The 24912-nt window shown below is 36.5% G+C and overlaps 1 pseudogene; it reads right to left on the bottom strand.

Moving 5' to 3' along the window:
* Positions 1–3134: 3134 nt before the first annotated feature.
* LOC132540064 (U7 small nuclear RNA) lies at positions 3135–3192 on the bottom strand (annotated as a pseudogene).
* Between the last annotated feature and the right edge of the window lie 21720 nt (positions 3193–24912).

Raw genomic sequence — 24912 nt, 5'->3', positions numbered from 1 at the left:
ATTTTTTCATAAAACTTCCAGAAATATGACTTAAAGCTTACCATTTTAATGTTATACATTAAAGTATATATTATCACTAACACCACAAAGAATGGAACAATGTGTCTCAATGAAAGAGCTCAAAGAGGAATTTTGGCTTGAATATAAATATCTTAGTCTTACAAATGAAAAGTCTTTTTAGAGGAGCACTTCAAAATATTTATATATTACTATCTTTCAGGATATTCAAGTGGAATATTTTTTTCTTAAAGACATTCTAAACTCAGGTCAGGGGAGATGGCTTACACATACAGCACAAGCCTTGCATGTCTGAGCTTTAGTGCTTACTGACACCACCAAAACCAAGAAACACATATACACAAATAAAACATCAAACATAGAAATATCATAATTTTTATTTATTAGTATAATATATTAAAATCATAACTTTTGTTCACCAGGTATTATAAAGGCTCTAAGATCAATTTCAGGTGTTTTCCTTCACACAAATGCAACTCTCTCAAATCCATCACTTTTTTTCTCCCAGTGGGGCTTTTTCTTTGACTTTATGTCTGCATAATCCTACTGTTCTCTGCAACTTTTTAAAAATTAACAAAAACATTTATTTTTAAAGGATACTCTATTTTTTTAGAATATTTATTTATTTATTTATTAGAGACAGAAAAATTGAGAGAGGACGGGCTATAGGGTGAGGGAAACAAAAACACCTACAGCCCTTTTTCACCACTCATGAAACTTCCCACCTGCATGTGGGAACCAGGGGCTTGACCCAGGGTCCTTGTGCACTGTGTTTGTGCACTTAACCAAGTGCTCTACCACCTACCACCCCCTCCCAGTATTTTTTTTTCTTTTTTCAGAATGCTGCTCGGCTCTTGCGTCTGGTGATGTCTGTGATATTAAACCTGGAACTACAGTCTCAGGCATGAATATCTTTTGCATATCGATTGTACTATCTCCCTTTTTTTGGTTTGTTTGTTTTGTTTTGTTTTGCTTTGCTTTGTTTTGTGTACAGGGTTATTGCTCGGTGCCTGTACCATGACTCCACTGCTCCTGGACACCATTGTTTTCCCATTTTGTTGCTCTTGTTGTAGTTGTTATAGTTATTGTTGCTATAGCTGTTGTTGTTGTTGGAAAATACAGAGAGAAATTTTGAGAGGAAAGAAAGACGCAGAAGAGGAGAGAAAGATAGACACCTGCAGACCTGCTTCACTGCTTGCTAAACTACCGGTCCTTGTGCAGTGACCAGTCCTTGTGCATGCACCAAATGAGCCATGTGCTTTTAACCCACTGCACTATCGCCCAGCTCCCTTCTCCCTGGCTTTATTTATTTCCCAGCGGATAAGAGACAGAGTAAGAGTGAGATGCCAGAGCACTACACCACTCTGGGTAATGTGGTGGTAAGGGGCCCTAACCAAGATATTGCACATAGCAAGGTGTACACTCTACCATGTAAGCTATATCCAGGTCCCAGGCTTTATTCTTTATTATACATGAATGTCTTCATTAGATGCTTCAAACTTTATAGCAAAGCTTTTATTATTTTATTATTATTATTATTTTTCATTTTTCACTAATCACATTTTCATATAATTTGATTTCATATCAAATGATCCTTTAATGCTATCTCCTGGAAAGTTTTTTTTTTTTTGAACACACTAAACTGTAATTTATTTACTTTCTTTAAACAGGGTGTGTGTAGGGGGAGCTGCAGAGACAGCATGATGGTTCTGCAAATTACCTTCATGCTTGAGGCTCTGTAGCGACAGGTTAAATCTCCAGTACCACCATACACCAGAGCTGAGCAGTATTTCCACATGCACAGGAACCTCCAGGCAGAAAGCAAACCTATAAAATACACCCAACATACCCTGAGGCACAACTCTCACCACTTTGCTCCTTTATAGTCAGGAGAATCCACAACTCTGAAGCTCTTTCATTAAACTCTTTACCTGCTCTCCCAATTTGCTTGACTTATTTTATGCCTCATAACTCTAACACTCTACTGCCACACAAACCTAGTAAAAATGACAGTGATATTTCCACTTAATTTTAAGTATTAAAGACAATTAAATGGTACAAGAAACACTATCATATTTTGGGACAAAGCTGTAGTAGTTTGTATAGAATTGGACATGTGTGTACCACAGGTAGGTATGGATCTGTTTTAAAATTCTTACTTTTAAACATCAGAAGATTTTCATTCACCATACAGAGAAAAATGTCAGTTCTCTTGGATTTGATAATAAATACACTGTACTCTTTATTTCTTTATCCAACTATTCTCGAGAGAAATTATCCAGACTTATTCATGATTTAAACTTCTACTGCCAGCAAGTTCACTGGCTTAAAAATTCAACCTTTCTTTAAAAGATAGGGTATCCCAATCCATTGCCAAGAAGCTCAATCACTATAAAAAGTATAGTTTAGGGAAGGGGAAATCAGTCATGAAAGAATTCTTATAGTGCCCAAAGTGCCACTTGTCCTCATCCTCTCATTTGTAATTGTTAGGCAAAGGATAATAAAGAATTTGGCCTATGACAGAGCATTTTAGCAATTAAACTTCTAATGTGTTAGACTGCCAGCTGTGGAATTGGATTACTTGGCTTCTATTTTTCAGTTACTTATAACAATTTGTTTAATTACTGAACCATAAAACAGACAAAACTAATTAAGAGAGGGGATGGGAGGCTAATAATACAGGTGCAGATTAGCCAGGACCACCACCTGTGGTAAGGCACTCCTGTTTGATTTAGAAGAAGTCACTTAGGATTTATTCAAAGCAACCGAGATTAAACAAGTTGTCAGTGTACAAACTAGAAGTCCTTTTCATGTGCCTCATGGACCCTCTTTTCCCCCCTGTTGTGTGAGGTAAAGCACGATAAACAGCACCTAGGTTTAAAAATCAGGAACTTCCAAGGGATCATTGCTATTTACCCTCCCACAAATGCAGGAAATAAATTCAAAAGCAGCAAGTGTATAATAAACTTTTGCTTTTTTTTTTCTTAACAGATGAAACCATTTTCAGGTTAGTTTTCTAGTATATGCATTCATTTAATCATTAAGGGTTGTAAAGTGCCAGCTACAGGTCACATATTAAATTATTTTCTGGGTGGGTGGGAGGATGAGTGGGTGAAGGAGGGCTCTCAGTACAGACTGGAAGACCTGACAAATTATAAAAGAACTGTAACACTTTACATATTAAATTAGATGAAAGTGATACAGTTTGGGGGGTTCCCGGAAGATGGAGGAATGAGAAGCTGCTAGTGGCTTGAGCTCTGATCACATCTTCTGGAAACAGTAGGATTTTCTGCCTTTATCAGGCCAGTCAATAAGGGGCTAGCAGTGACACCAAGGAGGTGACTATAACTTAATTTGGGTTAAGAATTAGAGTAAAGGTGGCAAGGACTAGTGGGCGGGCTGCTCCAGACTTCCAAGGCGGTGGCAGGCAAGGCGGGTGCGCTGGGCACTGTCCTCAGCCCGGGAAGGCAGCTCCTCTGCCGATTGCAGAGCACTGCTGGGTGGCCGGCAGAGGACCAGGAGGGAGCACTGTAGCTCGGGACTTTCTCTTGGGAGTCTCCGGGGACCACCACGACCCTGAGGGCGGATCCGAAGACTTCTTGAGTACAGCTCTCATTGGATCAAAAGAACTTGGAGCTAGTTTTCATTTTTGAGAAATCCTTTAACAAAGTCTGGAGGGGGGCGGGTTTCCCAGAAGATGGTGGACTGAGAAGCTGCTAGTGGCTGAGCTCCGACCACATCTCCTGGAAATGGTAGGATTTTCTGCCTTTAGCAGGCCAGCCAATAAGGGTCCTAGCAGTAACAACAATGAGGTGACTATAACTTAATTTTTGTAAAGAATTAGAGTAAGGAAAAAAGGGGAAAATTTTTTTCTTCCTTTTAATTTTCAAGCATACATCCTTCCCGCCCCCCCTCCCAAGCAGTCCCTGGGAACCAGCTCCTAGCAGGATACCCCATACCACCAAACAGGGTGCTTTTTTGAATTCACTGATACACATTTGGGAATTTCCTTGCACTGCTTTTTAATTACAACTCTTTTTCTTATCTTCTCCCTTTTCTCTCTCTTGTCTCTCTCTCTCTCTATCTTTTTTTTTTTTTTAATCTTGTCATATACTTCTTCCTTCTTCTTTGCCCTTCTGAATTTGTGAATTATTTTGGGGAAGAAATCTGACTCAGAGTGGACTCTCTATGTGTGTATCTCTGCTCTAGTTCCCTTTCCCCTCTTGTTACCCCTAGAATATACAGTGGATAGTAGATTTGCATTAACTGTCTATTCTTGCTATCCTTTCTTTTCTCTTTCTTCAGTGGGATTTGGTTACTATTTTTTCACAGGCTGGAGAAATTGTTTGGCTAACTGGTAAGGATTAAACTACTTCAATACTTACTTCAGTTGCTACTGTAATTCTTGAGGTTGTTGTGTACAATTGTCATAAAGGTATTTAGTAGAGTGTTACTTGTACTCAAGACACAACAACTGAGGAACAACAGAGCATAAAAAAAACAACACATAAATTAAAAAATGGGTAGATCAAAAAAAATAAAACTGCTACTCCAATGAATGAAGACAAGAGCCCAGAAGAAACTACAAATCAGCTAGAAGTAACGATAGATAAGAAAAGTATGCAAGCAATAATAAACTTATTAATCACAGAAATGAAAATAACATTGGAGGAAAGGAATGGCAGTATTAGGGAAACAACAGTTGAGACCTCCAAGGAAAATACTGATTATCTTGAGGCAATTAGAGAACTGAAAGCTGAAATAGCTGTAATGAAGAAAGAATCTGAGGCAAGGGAAAGAAGACTAACAGAAGCAGAAAGCAGAATTAGACAGAGGATGAGTTAGAGAAAACAAAGAAAGAGGTGATAGAACTTAAAAAGAGATTGAGAGACACTGAAAACAACAACAGAGACACATGGGATGATCTCAAAAGAAGTAACATTCGTATAATTGGCCTGCCAGAGGAAGAAAGAGAGGAAGGGGAAGCAAATATTCTAGAGGAAATAATAGAAGAAAATTTCCCAGACCTGAATAACAGAAGGGATATCAAGATTCAAGAGGCCCAGAGAGTACCAAACAGAATCAACCCAGACCTGAAGACACCAAGACACATCATAGTCACAATGAGAAGAAGTAAGGATAAAGAAAAAATCCTAAAGGCTGCAAGAAAGAAACAAAAAGTCACATACAAGGGAAAACCCATAAGATTATCTAAAGATTTCTCCACTCAAACTCTAAAAGCCAGAAGGGAGAGGCAAGATATCTATCGAGCCCTGGATGAAAAAGGGTTTCAACCAAGGATAATATATCCTGCTAGACTTTCATTCAAACTAGATGGAGGGATCAAAACCTTCTTAGATAAACAACAGTTAAAGGAGGCAGCCATCACCAAGCTGGCCCTGAAAGAGGTTCTAAAAGACCTCTTATAAAAAGAACATCACTATAATACTTGCCATATATCAGAGCAAACATTTTTTTTTGAACAATGGCACTACAATACATTAAATCCATAATATCAATAAATGTCAATGGCTTAAACTCAACCATCAAAAGACACAGGGTGGGGAGATGGATCAGAAAACATAACCCAACCATATGCTGCTTGCAAGAATCCCATCTGTCACAACAAGATAAACACAGACTTAAAGTGAAAGGATGGAAAGCTATCATACAGGCTAACGGACCACAAAAAAGGGCAGGAACAGCCATTCTCATCTCAGACACAATAGATTTTAAATTAAATAAAGTAATAAAAGATAGGCAAGGACATTACATAATGATTAGAGGATCAATCAGCCAAGAAGTCTTAACAATTATTAACATCTATGCACCCAATGAGGGACAATCTAAATTAAGCACCTACTGAATGAATTTCAAAAATACATCAATAGTAATACAATAATAGTGGGAGACTTCAATACCTCACTCTCATACTTAGACAGATCAACAAAGCAGAGAACCAATAGAGATACAAGAGAATTGAATGAAGAGATCGACAGACTAGACCTCTTGGACATTTTCAGACTCCTCCACCCCAAAAAACTGGAATACACCTTCTTTTCAAATCCACATAACACATACTCAAGGATAGACGACATGTTAGGCCACAAAGACAGCATCAATAAATTCAAAAGCACTGAAATCAGCCCAAGGATCTTCTCAAACCACAGTGGAGTAAAACTAACATTTAACAACAGAAAATTATTAAAAGACACAGAATTTGGAAACTAAACAACATGCTCCTTAAGAACCACTGGGTCAGAGACTCACTGAAGCATGAAATTCAAATGTTCCTGGAAACTAATGAAAATGAAGACACAACCTATCAAAATATTTGGGACACAGCTAAAGCAGTACTGAGAGGGAAACTGATAGCCATACAATCACATATTAAACAACAAGAAGAAGCTCAAATGAACGACCTTACTGCACACCTCAAGGACTTAGAGGAAGAGGAACAAAGGAACCCTATATCAACCAGAATGACAGAAATCACTAAAGTTAGAGCAGAAATAAACAACATCGAAAATAAAAGAACCATACAAAAGATCAATGAAGCCAAATGTTGGTTCTTTGAAAGATTATATAAAATTGACAAACCCCTAGCCAGACTCACCAAACAAAAAAGAGAGAAGACTCAAATTAATAGAATTGTAAACGATGGAGGAGATTTCACAAGTGACACCACAGAAATCCAGAGAATCCTACGAAACTTCTATAAAGAACTATATGCCACCAAGCTAGAGAATCTGGAAGAAATGGAACAATTCCTAGAAGTATATGCCCTTCCAAAACTGAATCAAGAAGAACTACAAAATCTAAATGCACCAATCACAGACAAAGAAATTGAAACCGTTATTAAGAATCTCCCCAACAACAAAAGTCCTGGACCAGATGGCTTCACAAACGAATTCTACAAATCTTTCAGGAAACAGTTAATACCCATATTTCTTAAGCTATTCCATATGATTGAAGAAACAGGAATACTCTCTTACACCTTCTATGAAGCCAACATCACACTGATACCAAAAGCTGATAGGGACAGAACAAAAAAGGAAAACTACAGACCAATATCTCTGATGAACATAGATGCCAAAATATTAACAAGATCTTGGCTAACCGGATACAGCAACACATCAAAAAGATTGTTCATCATGACCAAGTGGGATTCATCCCAAGAATGCAAGGCTGTTTCAACATCTGTAAGTCAATCAATGTCATTCACCACATCAATAAAAGCAAAACAAAAAACCACATGATTATCTCAATAGATGCAGAGAAAGCCTTTGACAAAATCCAACACCCGTTCATGCTCAAAACTCTACAAAAAATGGGAATAGATGGGAAATTCCTCAAGATAGTGGAGTCTATATGTAGCAAACGTACAGCCAACATCATACTCAATGGACAGAAGCTAAAAGCATTCCCCCTCAGATCGGGGAATAGACAGGGCTGTGCACTGTCGCCATTACTCTTCAACAGAGTATTGGAAGTTCTTGCCATAGCAATCAGGCAAGAGAAAGAAATCAAAGGAATACAGATTGGAAGGGAAGAAGTCAAGCTCTCACTATTTGCAGATGATATGATAGTATACATAGAACGACCTAAAGAATCCAGCAGAAAATTAGTGGAAGTTATTAGGCAATATAGCAAGGTATCAGGCTACAAAATCAAAGTACAAAAATCAGTGGCATTTCTTTATGCAGACACTAAATCTGAAGAAGAAGACATACAGAAATCACTCCCATTTACTGCAAAATCAATCAAATACCTAGGAAGAAAGTTGACCCAAGAAGTGAAAGACTTGTATGCTGAAAACTTGTATGCTAGATAATTATACCAAGAAATGGAAAGATATCCCATGCTCATGGATTGGAAGAATAAATATCATCAAAATGAATATTCTCCCGAGAGTCATATACAAATTTAAGGCAATACCCATCAAAGTTCCACCAAGCTTCTTTAAGAGAATAGAACAAACACTGCAATCATTTATCTGGAACCTGAAAACACCTAGAATTGCCAAAACCATCTTGAGGAAAAGAAACAGAAATGGAGGCATCACACTTCCAGATCTTAAACTATATTATAAAGCCATCGTCATCAAAACAGCATGGCACTGGAACAAAAATAGGCACACAGACCAGTGGAACAGAATTGAAAGCCCAGAAATAAATCCCCATACCTATGAGCATTTAATATTTGGGAAGTGGGCCCAAAAGTTTAAATGGAAAAAGGAGGCTCTCTTCAATAAGAGAGGTGGGTAGTGGGAAAACTGGGTTGTAACATGCAGAAGAATGATTTTGAACCACTTTATCTCACCAGAAACAAAAATCAACTCCAAGTGGCTGAAAGACCTATATGTCAGACCAGAAACAATCAAATACTTAGAGGAAAACATTGGTAAAAAGTTTCCCACCTACACCTCAAGGACATCTTTGATGAATCAAACCCAATTACAAGGAAGACTAAAGCAGAAACAAACCAATGGGACTACATCAAATTGAAAAGCTTCTGCACATCCAAAGAAACTATTAAACAAACAGAGAGACCCCTCACAGAATGGGAGAAGATCTTCACATGCCTTACATCAGACAAGAAACTAATCACCAAAATATATAAAGAGCTCAGCAAACAGCACCAAAAAAGCAAATGACCCCATCCAAAAATGGGCATAGGATATGAACAAAACGTTCACCTCAGAGGAGATCCAAAAGGCTAACAAACATATGAAAAACTGCTCTAGGTCACTGATTGTCAGAGAAATGCAAATTAAGACAACACTAAGATACCACCTCAGTCCTGTAAGAATGGTATACATCAAAACGGACAGCAGCAACAAATGCTGGAGAGGCTGTGGGGACAGAGGAACCTTTTTACATTGCTGGTGGGAATGTAAATTGGTCCAGCCTCTGTGGAGAGCAGTCTGGAAAACTCTCAGAAGGCTAGACATGGACCTTCCATATGATCCAGTAATTCCTCTCCTGGGGTTATACCCCAAGGACTCCATATAACACCCAACCAAAAAGAAGTGTGTACTCTTATGTTCATAGCAGCACAATTCATAATAGCTAAAACCTGGAAGCAACCCAGGTGCCCAACAACAGATGAGTGGCTGAGAAAACTGTGGTATATATACACAATGGAATACTATGCAGCTATCAAGAACAATGAAGCCAGCTTCTCTGACCTATCATGGAAAGAGCTAGAAGGAATTATGTTAAGTGAGCTAAGGCAGAAAGATAAAGATGAGTATGGGATGATCCCACTCATCAACAGAAGTTGAGTAAGAAGATCTGAAAGGGAAACTAAAAGCAGGACCTGATCAAATTGTAAGTAGGGCAACAAAGTAAAAACCCTGTGGTGAGGGGTAGACATGCAGCTTCCTGGGCCAGTGGGGTGTGGGAGTGGGTGGGAGGGATGGGTCACAGTCTTTTGGTGGTGGGAGTGGTGTTTATGTACACTCCTAACAAAATGTAGACATATAAATCAGTAGTTAATTAATATGAGAGGGGGAAAATCAGTTGTATGTCTCAAAGTTTCTCAAAACACAAACTGAATCTTTTTAATACATAGGCTGTGTATTTGATATGCAGACTCTCTCAAAAGCCTAGACCAAGTAGATTAGAAGCATCCAATAGCACAGCTATATACAAGATACTGGATACCATACAGCAAACCCTAACAAAAGGACTTTTCAAAGTTAACCCAATTACCAAATAATGTGATGATAACATTAACTATCGATTGTCTTTTTGAACCCTAAGACAGCAGGAACCTCACATCTCCACTATAGAGCCCCTACTTCCCCCATTCCTGGAACCCTTGGATAGGGCCCACTTTCCCGTATGCGTCTCCCAATCCATACCAAATAATATTGCATCCGTCGATCACAACCGAACCAACTCAACGATTGCCACCTCAACATGCTTCACCTCAGACTATTTCCAGAGACTTCACGTGTGGAATGACAACCCTTCAGCTTCATTACTCGGGTGAGACCTTTCTTTTTATAGTACACTCTAATTTCATCTTAGGTGGTTCACTTTCTAACAAAATGGTTATATAAAAGACCTCGATGTTAGAGGTTTTAAGATTTCAGTCTCAATCCTTGGCAACATTGTCAAAAGCCAGAGCAAAATAGTATTCTTGAAACAAACAAAAAACAAGGATTTACATACAATAGTTTTTCAAGTAGTTTTTTTCTTTTGCAAAGTCGCTTACCATCATCTAACTAAACCATTGTTAAAAGAAATAAAAAATAAGCGCTAGTATTAAAGTTATCTCACTAATAAAACGCATAAGCAGATGTTTTAAGCTTAGAAATTTCTTTTAGCTCAAATATTTTTATTGGAGTCACATTGTATTATAATGTATAGTTGAAACTCAGAACGTTTTTAATAAATAATCATATTACAATTATATGAATTGACTGGAGTCTTAATAGTGAAATCTGTCCACTTAAAGGTGGCAGTTAGCATTCTAAATCAATCCTGATTTTAAATAAGTGAACATAATCACTGCTAAAAGAAAGACACATTCTATATGGTGTTAAATTAAGCACTAAGTCTACTGTGACCATGCCAACAATATTGTACTAGAAATTTAACTACTATAATAATAAAAGATAATATGAGACACAAAACCTAGAGAGCGAGATACAAATAATTGCTTTAGTTTGAATGATTTGTCCTTATAAAAATGTTTAAAACTTTAAAACTATAGATAACAAATGTGTTTCCAAGTTTCCAGTATAAAATGCATGCATCCTTGACTCTACCTAAAACAAAACAAATAAAAAACTGCATTCATTATCTATAATGAAGAATCATAAATTAAGTAAAAATACTATTATTTATAGAGTTAATAGATATTAAATGTCCAACTCTGTTTCCTAAATTATATGACTGACAGAAAAATTAAAAATGATTTAATAAATGCTATTATAAACATATTAGTGGGCTAGTATTCTTAATATAAATATATCAAATATAAAAGTATTAATAAAGGATTTAGTGTGATAAAAAATTTCTGGGTCTTTATGATCAGGAAGTTGAGATGCAAATTCATGTAGTCAACGGAGTTAAAATAGGCAATACATGAAAAAGAAGAATAAATTTGGAAGTCTAATGCTACTTAATTTCAGGAACTCTTATAAAGTAGCAATAGTAAAAAAGTTAATTACTGGCGATGATGTGCTTAAATTGAACAGTAAATCCAGGCATATATCCACAAGTACAAGACTAACAAATTTTTTATTTTGGTGGAAAAGCAACTCCAATGGAAAAAAAAGGAGAGTTGTTTTATGTGTGTTTTTACAAATAATGATGTGAATTAATTAACTGAAAATCATCAAAATCAATACCTGCTACTTCACAACGATGCTTTTAGGAAAAGTAAAAGATAAGGCAAATACTAGAAGAAAATATATGTGAATCAACGGTACATAACAAATTATAAAGACCTTTCAAGGTGTAATAATAAAAAAAATGTAAATCCAATGTAAGTGAACAAACAAAATATATTAAAAGCAAACTATTCCCAAGGATAACCAGAAAACACAATAACTGGGAGAGGATATTTACACATCTTGTGTTAGATACATCTTTGATATCAAACATCAATAAAAAACTGGTACAGCTGAACAAGAGCAAAACAACACGATAGCTCAATAAAGAATTGGGCCAAAGAACTGAATGGACAGTTTTCCAAAGAACAGATCCACATGGCATACAGATATATGAAGAAAGACTCCATTTATCATTAAAAATGCAAATCAGGGAGTCCAGTGGTAGTGCAGCAGGTTAAGTTAAGCTCTGGTGGTGCAAAGTGCAAAGACTAGCATAAGGATCCTGGTTCCAGCCACCAGCTCCCCACCTGCAGGGGCGTCGCTTCACAAGCGGTGAAGCAGGTCTGCAGGTGTCTTTCTTGCCCCCTCTCTGTCTTCCCATCTTTTCTCCATTTCTCTCTGTCCTATCCAACAGCGACAACAATAATAACTACAACAAGGGCAACAAAAGGGAATAAATAAATAAATATTAAAAAATAAAAATACAAATCAAAAATATCTGTGAGAATGACCGATATCAATAAAACATTAAAGGAAAGGAGTTGGTGAAGATGTGAAGAAAAAGGGACTCTTCTACACTGCTGATGGGAAAGCCAACTGTTGAAGTCTTTTTGGAAGATAGTATAGAGAGTCTTTAAACAAACAAAAATGGAATTATCATATTCAGCAATACCACTCTTAAGTATTTACCCAAAGGATATACAAATACTTGCCCAAATGGACATATGTACCCAACCTCCCTATTCATAGCTGCATTACTCATAGTGACCAGAGTAGAAATAGCCTTAATGGCCATAGCCAGATGACTGGATAAAAAAGTTACAGGACATATACTCCATAGAATACCACTCCAAAGAAAAATAAAATTAAAATAAAATAAAATAAATATCATATTGTGTCTTTTGGAGCAAAATGAATGGAACTAGAAGTGATTATGCTTGGCATAATAAGTAAAGAGTTACAGACAACTACTGGATGTTTTCACTCATATTGGAGTCAAGAGCACTCATAAACATGAACTTGCAAAAAAAAAAAAAAAAAAAAAAGCAAAATCAAATACAGTTTCTAAGACTTTTGTGAGAACCATGGTGTTTATCTTTGAAAAGTGGGAGATTAGGAGCCCAGAACTTTGTGAGGTTGTCATGTGGAATTATATACTGTAATCCTACAATATTGTAACCCATTATTAATCATACACACACACTGAGTCATAGGACTCAAAATATGGCTCATTAGTATAATGTACTTGCATTTGCTTGACCAGGCCCCATTATAGTAACGGAAGGTGCAGTGTTATGATTTGTCTCTATATCTGAAAACGTTGGCTGAAGATGTGAAGTCTCAGTGATGAAATAACAAAGATAATGCAAATAATAGAAGAAAATATATGTAATATATATGGGGCTTTAGCCCCAGGAAGCTCTCCTTGGACCACTCTCTGTCCATGAGCCACAAGTATTTTCACTCACCACTGACTTGGTGGGTTCCCAAACCGTCTTGTCCTCTTGTTGTGGTTTCTGTTGATTTTCTTTGATATTCCTAGTTGAACAGGGAGAGGAGAGGAGAAAAGCAGTTTCTGCTACTCTGTAGCCTTGCCTCCCCAGAGTTTTGTATATATGTGATAAAATGCTTAATTATTTTTTAACATTTTTGTCATTGCATTTTCAAAAATGCTTTTACTTCATTCTTCCTCTTTTTTTAAAGGACTCCATGATCTTTAATACTATTCCTCTGTTTTTGAATGCCCACTTCATTTTCTTTCACTTTGACCTATTTCTGCTTAAGTAATTTTTATTGATTTATTATAAAATTCACTGATTAATTTTTACTTTTATTAGAGCTTCCAATTAATTATTCTAACTCTTCTTCATTTGTGTCACTTTATTTTTTTAATGTTTTATTAAGGAAATAATGATGGAGGTCAGGTGGTGGTGCACCTAGTTGAGCGTAAATGTTACAGTGTGCAAGGACCTGAGTTTGAGCCCCCAGTCCCCACCTGCAGGGGATAGCTTCAAGAGTGGTAAAGTAGGGTTACAGGTGTCTCTCTGTCCCTATCCCTCTCTATCCCCCCTTCCCTCTTGATTTTTGGCTGTCTCTATCCAATAAATAAATATAGATAATAAAAAATGAAATAATGATATAAGATAATTGTTGTTAATGAATATGCTTTATTATATTTCTGTGATAGGTTTCAGTACACTACTTCAGTCAACTTTAATGCCTCTCCACCATCATACACTGGGTTCCCAAAGTATTGGTTATCTTAACCCCTTTGTTCATTTCAGCTCCTAACTCCTACCCCACAAATCATTGGTTTTGCCTTGTCAGATTACACTCAGTCAAATAAAAGAAAAAACAAAGAAACAGAAAGAACAAAAAGAAAACTATCTTTTAGGAGGTTTGGAATAACCATACAGGCACAAATCCCTAGTGATAAATTTGATGGCAACAAGAAAGGAAGAAGAGAGAAAGAAAGAGAGAGAGAGAGAGAAAGGAGAGGAGAGAGGGAGAGGAGGAGGGGGAGGGAGAAGGAGAAGGAGAAGGAGAAGGAGAAGGAGAAGGAGAAGGAGAAGGAGAAGGAGAAGAAGAAGAAGAAGAAGAAGAAGAAGAAGAAGAAGAAGAAGAAGAAGAAGAAGAAGAAGAAGAAGAAGAAAAGGAGGGAGGGAAGGAAGGAAGGAAGGAAGGAAGGAAGGAAGGAAGGAAGGAAGGAAGGAAGGAAGGAAGGGGAATAGAAGAAGAGGGTAGAGCTAGAGCTTCAAGGCTAAGGTGGCAAATGATTTCTTTCTTTGCACCTGTAACATTTTCAAGAAGCTTCCCCCAGTCTCACTGACCTACACAGACTTGCAAAAACTTTCTTGTTAAGTGGAGATATTGAAAAATAGCCTACATATGAGTAAGTGTTTGTTTGCTTTAGATAACTTAAGTATTCTAACTGTTGGATAAGTCTTATCTAGCCCTACATAATTTCCTCTTACCTATCAAAGCTGTATAGTCTTTCTGTGTATTCTCCTGAGCTTCTGTCTATCTTGTGAAGTAAGCTCAAACCTTTGATGTAATATGAACTTTTGTACTTTACAGTTATTATCCTGTAAAGAACAATTGATTATTTACTCATTTTTAGATAGAGACAGAGAAGTAGAATGAAAGAAACTGTATCACTGAAGTTTATTTCAATGCAGTGGGGACCAAGTTTGAAACTGGCTTATGTATAAGACAAAACAAGGCACTATTCAAGTGAGCTATTATGTCATTTCAAAGAACTGAATTAGATAAATAGATTTTTATGAAGAAAATATTACTTTGTGGTTATTTTATTCCTTATGGCTATATTTCTTTTTGATTGTCAGTTTATATTATTTGAAACTTATTCTGTGGAGTCTGAGGTTTTTTTCTTTTTTTTTGCATTAAATGTGTATTCATTCTAACATAATTCATGTATCTTCTAAATGTATGTTGTTAAGTTATAAATTTAAGATTAATAAAACACCCACTAACTTTTTTATAAACAAACTACAGCCTAACATCATTCAGAATAAATATTTAAATATCTCTTGTAAATACAAAAATAAAATACTTATCCATTCCTAGGCCAAGTTTTCATCTTGTATTTAACATTCTATCTTCACATATTAAGTTTAATAGAAAGAAATGGGAAAGAGAAAGAGAGAACTACACTTGGTGGTGAGCACATGTTAAAAGTGCCCAAGGACCTAGGTTCAAGCCCCAGATCCCCACCCACACGGGAAGTTTCAGGACTGGTGAAGCAGTGCTGCAGGTGTTTCCTCCTCTCTCTCTCTCTCTCTCTCTCTCTCTCTCTCTCTCTCTCTCTCGATTTTATTTATTTATGGAGGATTATAGGCAGACAGAGAACAAAGCAGATGTCATTTGTATAAGTGCTGCCTGGGAATGAACTTGGGACTTCATCCTTGAGAGTCTAGTCCCTTATCTACGGCACCACCTCCCAGACCATTCACACTCACTCCCTATCTCACTTCCCTCCTGGTGTCCAGCTTCTGCAAGTGTTTGAAGGAGGGAAGTACAGGAAAACCCTTAGGGGCAAGGAACATTGAAACTGTTCAGAGCATGGCCTGGAATGGAATGCTGGACACATTTATTGGGGTATATTTATAAAGCAATTTTTGTCCTTCACCCAATTATGTAATTATTTGTCTTAGTCAACTGAGATATTTTCTCAAGTCTAAAAATTCTCTAATCTAATCTAGAAGAAGGTCAGAAGCAACTGGTGATGGCCTCATAGAGTTGTGTTTTTCAGCATGTATTCACCAAACAGTTCTTCCTCTGAGAGCTGTGTTTTTAAGCATGTAGGAACATGAATGATTTGCCTCTAAAAGCTGATTCACAGACATCTACTATGAGATTTGTCTTAAAATGCTGTTTAAAGAGGGTTTTCCTGACCAGTTCTCTTTTGACCTGGTCTCCTACATCTTCCCTCACAATCTCTCTCTGTTTCAGTCAATCAAGTAAATAAATTATACAATAGAACTTTAAAAAAAGAAGAGGAAGAATGTTACACTTAGTCCCCTTAGGCAAAGTATAAAAATGTTATATAAATTTAAGTTGTTCTATAATAATAATTAACCTGAATACTCAGACCTTAAAATAATTTTTTAAGGAATGGTTTGGTGAAATGAGCAGATATAGCCAAGAGAAACAATTAAATGAAATTATTACCTTTGAATGACTTTTTGTTAGTATGGTACAGTCTGCCAAGTAAGGAAGTATATTATTCCTTGGGGCTTATCTTTCTCTTTAGCAAGATGTTTGGTTTATTACTAATAAAAATCATTATATCACTAACTCAGTCATGCATACATTCATTGGCTGAAATAAGGTTTGACTGCTTTTTAACCCATAAATACACATTTTACTTTTCAGTCTCTAGTTTTTGTCATTCTACATAAATGCTATATTATCTCAATAATTATATCAAGTTTGAAGAAAAGAACCTGCTTCCTTGTTAATAATGTTCTTTTTAAACTAAAAAAAAATAATAAAAATAAGTAAGTTAGTATTAGGAGTGATTGCTTGGCTATTTCACACCTCTTTTCCTGTGACATTTGGTTTATTCTTAGATTAATACTACCATTTGCAGTTATTTCAAAACATAATTAACATATTAACATAACACTGTGATAATGCTTGATCTAGTGTTCTAAACTATCCCTAAGTATCTCTGTTTTGGAGTTACAGTACAATATTGAAAGAATAAACACAGTGAATAATAGCAATTGAAAAATAAACACAAAAATAACTGATTTTTACCAAGTGTAAAATAACTTGAATTCGACTACCAAGTAATTATATGTTAACAAGATTTAAAAATGATTACATGACCTGACCTAAATTCTTAATATTATAGACTTTTGAAAGAACAATATGGACATATTCTGTATCTAAAATTAAAAAAAAACTTCAATAAAACAGAAGCAAGAAAATCATGCCACAGTTTTGATATTAATTGATAGTGCAGTAGCAGTTGCTTGAAGAAAATTTTCCTATATAATTCTAACATATTATTATACATAGGTTATTTAAATAATATCTTTAGGCCAAACCTATTAAACTAGAAGTACTTAATCAGTAACAATATTTTGACAGTTTAGATAATTTGTTTTATCAGAATTTAACTCAAACCATCAGATCACATTTTATGTCTTAGGGTTTGTGAAATACAATTGTCATAGTCACATAAGTTGTATACATTTTCTATTTTCAAATAGCATAATAATACACTTACTACAAAATAATTCTGAATTCAACTCAAAATTTTAATAGTAAAAATGTTCTCTGAGGTTTAAATCAGTCTGAGAAAATCAACTGATATAATACACATGTATAATAGGGTTTGTCAGTTGATGCAGACTTCTATTCAAAATAATTTCAAGCACTTAAGGTGAAACTTTTCTTAGTGATACTGACAATTTTCTGATAGAACCAATGACTTTAGAGCTACAAAATATGCCTCAAAACCAAATTCATAATTGTCAAGGAAGTAAATAAAATATTTTTCAGCAAAAAACAATAAAAATCCCCATCTATTTTAAGAGAAAATAGCATCAGCTTATGGAAATCATGATAATGTACTCAATATACTTAATGGATTTAGCAGATTTAACAAAACTTAACTTCATCAATTGTTTATTTTTGTAGAATATATTCTGAGGGCTAGCTCTTTCTTGCTCTTAATTAAAAATTCAAGAAGGGTCCATAGCTTTCTCTGTAATATACAGATGTTGAAAAGTATTGTCACTTTTGCAGGTACTAAAATTTTCAGCCCAACTCAGAAATATACATTCATGTCACACAAGATTTATATCCCTCAAAAACTTATATGCTGGGGACAGGTGGTGGTATGCCTGGTTAATTACACATATTATAATTATAGTGTGCAAGGACCCAGGTTTAAGCCCATGCTCACCAAATTCAGGGGGAAAGCTTATGTATCTCATTAATGAAATAACTTTAATACTAGTACTTATTTTTGGCCCACACTGGTTTATTTTTTTCTAGATTCCAAAATAATACAATACTCCATTTGTAAGTGCCTAATTGCAAACCTATTCTCATTCCAATAATATTTTAGAATTTCTTTTGTAGCTTTAGCTACTAGGTATCTGTCTTCACTTAAGGTCAGTAAATTAAGATGCTACTTTAATCTCTCAAAATAGTATTTTGCAAATTATGAAAAAAAAAAAAAAGTTCGGTATGATGGGGCTATGCTGTTATAGTGATAATAGGATATATGTCATCCTCAAGTTGCACCTTTGTGCAGGACAATCACTTCAACAACAGAAACCATGATCATAATTCTGTCTTTTCAGTCTTTTCACAGGATGTTTTAAACCTCTTGTGAATATATACCTGAATCACAAGAAATGTATAACCTTACCCAAATATCTTTGAAAGAGAAACTTTCACACCATACATTGTCTTAATTCTTCTCAGGTCTGTTATTAAAGTCAGGTTTTTTTAATGCCTTAAGACTTCAAATTATTTCAGAGGGCCTGTTGTAGGTGTACCCTGTAAAGTACACACAGTACACTGAGCAAAGACCCAGGTTCAAGCAAATTATTTCCACCTGCAGGGGAAAGAAAGCTTCAGGAGTGGTGAAGCTAAAGCAGTGCTACAGATGTCTCGCTTTCTCTCTCCCTCAATATCTTTCCCTTCCCTCTTGATTTCTTTATACAATAAATAAATAAAGTAATTAAAAAATTAAACACATAATTCACAGAACATTCTTTGTGTTTTCCAATTCTAAGAGATGTATGACAATTTTTCCAAGGAGGTTTCTTGCTTCTAAACTCCCTCTACATTATTTTAGTTTAAAGTGAAAGAGAAACCTGCTACTCATGAAATATAAAGATGGGAGGGGGAGAGAACAAGAGAAGATGACTATACTATAATTTAAATAAATTCTTCTAAGAGAAATTCTCACTCTTAAGTAATGTAGGATTGTTGGCTTCATAAAAGTATAAATAGTCCTGATTATATGTGATTTCTCTTCTCAGCTTTGGCTGAGGTTATTAAACTGAAATTACCTAAATAATACAGCTTCTTGAATTTCATCCTATTCTGAAAATGGGTAATATAAAGATTACAATCTTACTTTTGAATAGGAAAATATGGGTTACATTACATATTAACTAAATTTCTCTGAGAGAAGACAGAAATGAAACAGGGTTGCCTAAGATAAAGTAAACTTAAGGATAGTTAGTCATTAGTAGGCCACATGTAGGCAAGTAAGCCAAGGCTGTAGAAGCATGTGAGGTGAGTTATAATCGTTAGGTAGGTGGAATGATTTATAACAATAAACACTGTTGTGGCATCAATTTACATCCACTGACTTTAGAAAACTATTGGTGCTACAGTTTTATAATGTTCTATTTCTATATACAAAATGACTTTTTTTTTAATAACCAATTATAAAATGGGAGATAACTTCTAATGAAGTGTGGACTTTGATGTTAGGGTTATCTCTCAGTCATAATCTCAAAATTAGATATGCTTTGTATGACAAATATCAAAATCATGCTTTTCATAGATAGCACTTCATATTTTTAGATTTAATTTACTTATTTTATTAAAGATTTACTTATTTATTAGAGAGAAGAGATAAAGATAGAAGAGAAGAGAGATAAAGGAGAATAAGCATGACTTCGTCTCTTCTTAAAATTTTTATCATTTGGGGAGTCAGGTGGTAGAATAGTGGGCTAAGCGCAGGTGTCATGAAGATTCCTGTAAGTAAGAGTTCTGGTTGGAGCCCCGGCTCCCCACCTGCAGGGATGTCGTTTCACAGGCAGGGAAGCAGGTCTGCTGGTGTTTATCTTTCTCTCTCCTCTCTGTCTTCCCCTCCTCTATCCATTTCTCTCTGTCCTATCTAACAATGATGACATCAATAACAACAATAATATCAACAGCAATAAAACAACAAGGGCAACAAAAGGGAAAATAAATAAATAAATATAAAAGTATCATTTATTTATTATTGGACAGAGACAGAGAGAAATTGGGGAGATTGAGAGGGAATGAGACAAAAAGACATCTGTAGTTTTGATTTACCACACGTGAAGCTTTCCCCCTGCAGGTGGGGATCAGGGGCTTGAACTTGGGTACTTGTGCACTGTAATATGTGCACATAGCAGGCACACCAGCACCTGGTCCAACATAACTCTAATCTCTAATGAAAATGAGAATCAAACTCAGAACCTCATGCATGTAAGTCTAGTGCTCTACCCCCTACATAAAATCCTTAGGGGCCACAATATGTCTTCAAAATATCTCTTTATTTTTAAAGCATGACACAGTATCTTTTTTATTGGTGATTTAATTAGTATTGACAATATTGTAGGATAAAAAGGGTGCAATTCCCACAACCAGAGTTCTGTATCTCATCCCCTCCATTGGAAGCTTTTTATTTTTTATCTCTCTGGGGGTATGTAACAAAAAAAAATAATTTTTTTATATTTAATTTCCCTTTTGTTGCCCTTGTTATTTTTCGTTGTTGTAGTTATTATTGTTGTTGTTATTGATGTCATCGTTACATAGAACAGAGAGAAATGGAGAGAGGAGGGGAAGACAGAGAGGAGGAGAGAAAGACAGACACCTGCAGACCTGCTTCACCACTTGTGAAGTGACTCCCCTGCAGGTGGGGAGCCGGCGGCTCGAACTGGTATCCTTACACTTTGCACCACATGTGCTTAACCCACTGCACTACTGCCTGACTCCCAGAACAAAATTCTTTATAGGGTTCAGCAAGTGGAAGGTCTGACTTCTGTAATTGCTTTTATTCTGAGCATGGATGTTGGCAGGTCAATTCATATCCCCAGTTTGTCTCTATGCATGACATACTATCTTACAGCTCATCAAGGAACACATATTGTAAGCACCTTCCCAAATTAAACACTATAAGAACATTGTATTAGTAGTTTGGGCAATGCTCCATAACAAAGAGAGAGAATGTATTTTACTTGTCTGAGATCAATATAATATGGCAAAATCACAGAAAGAAAAAGATTGAAATCTCTGTCACTAATACTGAATTTAATATGGTTGAATGTGGAAGTTATCTCTTTCATCAAAGATAAGCTTTTTTTGTTCTCCTAATACTATTACATAGATTTAAAGTAAAGTTGCAACTATATTTGCATGAAGTGACACACTTTAATTATTCCCTTTTGCATTCATAAAATCATGTGTTGGGAGATAATTTCTTCTAAGGCTGATCACTGTAGTAAATATTCTTTTATATTTTTGCTCACATTTTAAATTAATTTTAATTTTAAAAGGTGTATATATTTATATATTTTTTGGGCCACCAGGGTTATCGCTGGCACTCTGTACCTGTAACACCCCAACACAATTCTCAGCAGCTATTCATTTTTCATTTTTTTAAATGAAATCTATTTATAAAATAAAAGTAGAAAATATTGACAAAACTATAGGTTAAGAAGAGTATAATTCCACACATTTCCCACCAACAGGGTACCATATCCCATCCCCTTCACTGGAAGCTTTCCTATTCTTTATCTCTCTGGAGTACAGACTCAGGATCATTATGGGGTACAGAGGGTGGAAGGTCTGGCTTCTGTAATTCTCCACTGGACATGGGTATTGGCAGGTTAATCCATACATCTGTCTCTTACTATTGGGGAAGGGCTCTGGAGAGGTGGGGTTCCAGGATCCATTGGTAAGGTTGTTTGCCCAGGGAAGTCAGGTTGGTGTCATGGTAGCATCTACAACTTGGTGTCTGAGAAAGCATTAAGATATAAAGCAAAAAGAATTGTTTAATAATCAGGAATATAAAAGCATAAATATAGCAGGAGGGCTAGAGACCAACATACTTTAATGATGGCCCTTTTGCTTACTACCAGGCCACCTCATCTCCTGGGGTCCTAGTCAGGGATTCACAGGATTCCCACATGGACATGATGGGCTTAGACCGCTAACAGACTCTCTCTCCACTGTCACTAGTCATCTCCATCAGAAACAACATAATTGACCCCTTTCTGGGCCCCTACAGGGCCCACAATGTGGATCAACAATGGTAGGGACTACTCCATTCTCTGAAGAGAGGGTGGACAACATACTCTACAATTCCTAGCTATGACCACAGAATGTGAGCTCAGACCTATAGGGATACAGAGGTAACACAGGTGCCTGCACTGAATGTAGACCCCAGATCAAATTGATGGGTTTTGCAGTTAAAGGTATTTATATACGTTTTCTCAGATATGAGAGCTACTCTCTTCCTGGATCCAGCTTTCTGGTCCTATTTCCAGCCTTGACACTATCTCCCCAGATAATACCTTGGCCCACCTGCATGTTAGCTGTCTGGATCAGGCAAAAATTAGTAAAGTCTCGGGCCCTTTGGAATATAATTAAAATAGACCTATCAATTTTTTTCCATAACAGAGACCTCAAATCTCACCTGCTATACCCATGCATTTAGGTTCTTGATTATTAAACTATTTTTTCTTCTTTATGTCATTTTCCCTTTCTTAATAGTAGAGAGACAGAGAGAATGAAAGAAACCTGCAGCACTGCTTTATCATTCATGAAGCTTCTCTTCTGCAGGTGGGCCTTATCTACTGTGTGTGTTACCATGTAGCCCCTACAGTAAACATTCTTAAAAAAAATAATCTTGGAAGGGTATATATTTCTAGGAATTATTCCATTTCTTCCAGATTCTCTAGCTTGGTGGTGTACAGTTCTTCATAGAAGTTTCACAAGATTTCTGGGTCAGTTTATCATTTACAATTCTATTTATTTGAGTCTTCTCCCTTTCTTTATTTTATTTCTTTTAGTGAGTCTGGCTAGGGGTTTGTTAATCTTGGTTAATTTTTCAAAGAACCAACATTTGGCTTCATTGATCTTTTGTATGGTTCTCTTATTTTCGATGTTTATTTCTGCTCTAATTTTAGTGATTTCCGTTCATCTGGTTGCTTTAGGGTTCCTTTGTTCCTCTTACTCTAAGACCTTAAGGCATGCAGTAAAGTTGTTCATTTAAGCTTTTTCTTGTTCTCTAATGTGTGATTGTATGGCTATGAGTTTCCCTCTCAATATTGCTTTAGCTGTGTCCCAATATTTTGATAGCTTGTGTCTTCATTTTCATTTGTTTCCAGGAACATTTGAATTTCTTGCTTGATTGCCTCTTTGACACAGTGGTTCTTAAGCAGTATGCTGTTGAGTTTCCAAACTTTGTGACTTTTAGTGATTTTCTGATTGTTGTTGAATGTTAGCTTTACTCCATTGTGGTCTGAGGAGATACTTGGGATAATTTCAATGCCCTTGAATTGCTTCATACTGTCTTTGTGTCTTAATATGTGGTCTATTCTTGAGGATATCTCCACCTCTGGGAGACTGAGGTTTGGCCCCTGCTAGTTTCACATGCCCCCTTCTCCCCGCCCCCAGCCCTCCGGACTTGGAGAGTTCTTACCTCTGCCGCTGGAGCAGAAGGATGGAGGACAGATCTGTGTGGTGATTGGTTTGGTTTAGTTTTTGAATCATTGTTCGTGAATAAAGAAATATTCTCTGCCCAGCTGTGTGTCTTCGAGTCTCTGTCTACCGTCGCGAAGCTAGTCGGCCTACTGGAGCTCTGAACTTTAACAACATATAGTGCCCACGTGGGACTTGACATGTGCATCCCCCAGATAAGTGAAAATTTGGCTACCTATGCACTATGGCCTTCTCTTCTGCTTGTGAAGAGATCTCCAAAGGCCTCTGCCCTTTCTTCACAAGACTTTTTTGCTGTTTCTGGAACATTTATCTCTGGACCACTCTGTGGTTTCCGCCCAAGGCCAGGCCACATGAGCCGGCTTTCCGCCGTGTAGCAAGGGGCATTGGGCGTGGGCTCCCCCCATGCTCCTTGGCCGCTGAGAGCAGGGCAGCAGACATGGCAGGCAGGGCTGCAGCCTATCCTGGCTGCCACCCCGGGGCACCTCGGCCCGCGCCTTCTGCACGGCTGGCCTGCCCGCCCTCCTGCTATAAAGTCTGGACAGATCCTAGACCACCCGGAGACCATGGGCTCCCTGCCGAAACTGGGCCCCCTGGCCAAGATCCCCAACTCAGCTCTGAAGGCAGAAAAGCTAGAATACGCAGAGATCCCTGCAGAGATCGCAACCTACAATTCCTGGAGCTGAAGTTGCGCAAGAGGCCACTGCTAGACAACGCACTCCCTGAACGGCTAATACAGTACAGATCTAAATTCCTGTTAAAAATGACATGTCTTCATAACAAAGGTTTCTCTCCCTGTGTATTAAAGACCATGTTTACGTGTGTGTTTAAAGTTTGGTAAACATTAACTTTAAGGTTAAAAATGTAACTTTAAGGCTATATTCTTACCAGAGTTAAATGAAAAAGGTTTTCAACGTAATTCTCATAAAGATAACCTTAACTTACATTTAAAGTCTGAGGTAAAAATTAGTTAAAAATCAATATATTTTAACTAAGTTGGTCTAAAAAGAAAAACCTGCACACACCTAGGGTGTGTCTCTATCTTGAATGGGTGTAACAAAAGGTTAAAAAGACGTTGTTGATATGTAAAACTCTCAAATTCCTTCTCAATTAGAAACATTAGATTGCACTATGGTTATGCTAATGATTCTCATGCATGAGGCTTTTTTCTTTCCATGGTTCTTATGTTTACCTTTCCACATTCTATTGTTTAAACTTTAAACAACCTTAAAATCATACTAAAAAAGACTTCCAATTGTAATAGAGTTATCAATTGTGATAAACTTCTAACCTGCTACAAGTTTTGTTTCATAGTAAGTAAATTGCAGCTGTCAAGTTCTCTACAGAAAAGT

This window comes from Erinaceus europaeus, chromosome 8 (assembly GCF_950295315.1).
Source record: "Erinaceus europaeus chromosome 8, mEriEur2.1, whole genome shotgun sequence".
Taxonomy (NCBI): Eukaryota; Metazoa; Chordata; class Mammalia; order Eulipotyphla; family Erinaceidae; genus Erinaceus; species Erinaceus europaeus.
Note: the sequence above shows the minus strand (reverse complement) of the source record. Positions and strands in the feature narration are given on the sequence as shown.